The following is a 1,127-nucleotide window of genomic DNA, read 5'->3' on the forward strand; positions in this document are numbered from 1 at the left end:
CTACCCTAAAGGAACTATACAGAAACCCTCATGCCAATCCAGAGCATAGGGAGGAGCCTCACACACAACCTCCTAGACTTGAGGACCAGCAGCCGGCCCCGCCCCATGGCAGATCCAGCAGCTCTCTGTCTAACCATGTACAATCTGATAACCACTAAGCTGCCAGGCTTTTCCAGGATGTGCTGAAGCCTGGGCACAACAAAGCTTTCTGGTCAAGGAGGCTTGTCCCCAAGGCACTCCTGAGCTGACCATGGTATGGTAGCTCAGCAGGCTGCTGCTTGCGGTGGGGGAGGTGGTGGTGTCAGAGAGCTCAGAGCATCAGGGATGACATGAGAGAAATAGCCACCTGCCACATGTCCTCCCTGAGCAAATCACAGGCATCCCACCTCGTAGGAAGAGGCTCTGCAATCCATGCTGGGCAAAGGGAAGGCTGCAGAGTGAGTACTGTGGAGGGTTCCAGTTTCCCGGGCCTTCAAGTCTGTGTACCCAGACAGGTGCCTATGGGTACCCAGACATCTGGATTCCGGAGCGAGGATCAACCACAGCAGAGGCCCACCTGAGGGGAATGCACAGCCAGACCATCAGTGTCACAGATGGGAGGACAAGGACAACAAAAGAAGAAACATTCCATCCCAATCTACCCACTTCCCCACTAGGCCCTGCCTTGAGTCCCCAACACTAACCACCTAGTAGGCAGTACCAGGCAACCTGGCAACCAGTCAAGCATTGTGAGTTCCCTGGAAGGCTGTCACCATTTCTCTCCTCTCCCCAGGCCTCGACCCCACCTCCAAACCCCAGACCACCCAACCCACTGGCCACCACTCAGGACACTTCACTCTCTTTCCCCCCATCCACAGTCCCCAAGTGGTTCTGACACAGGGAGCTTTCCTTCAGCCTCCTGGGATACCCACCTACCTCCCTGTGGCCAGGGCAGGGCACCCATGCAGCTTGCAGCTCTCTCAGGAGATTCAAGTGGACCACAGGGCACCTAGAAAGAATGCAGGAGGAGCAGTTTTCACTTGGCCCATCAGAATCCCCACAGCACATTCCTGCTCCTCAGCTCTTCTGCCACTTCTTCTTGTTTTTTTTTTCCCTTAAAGGTTTACTTATTTTATGAGTGAATGCCC

At 54.8% G+C, this 1,127-nt stretch overlaps 1 long non-coding RNA gene across 1 annotated transcript in view; it reads right to left on the reverse strand.

Annotated features, from left to right (window-relative positions):
• Window positions 1–389: 389 nt before the first annotated feature.
• The window catches only part of LOC311601455, a 28,418-nt gene continuing 27,680 nt past the window's right edge, over window positions 390–1,127 (reverse strand). The window contains exon 3 of the long non-coding RNA XR_014780579.1: window positions 390–556. This is a non-coding gene — a long non-coding RNA (uncharacterized lncRNA). The remainder of the gene's footprint in view (window positions 557–1,127) is intronic.

The sequence above is a fragment of the Acomys minous genome, assembly GCF_964271855.1.
Source record: "Acomys minous genome assembly, chromosome: 7".
Taxonomy (NCBI): domain Eukaryota; kingdom Metazoa; phylum Chordata; class Mammalia; order Rodentia; family Muridae; genus Acomys; species Acomys minous.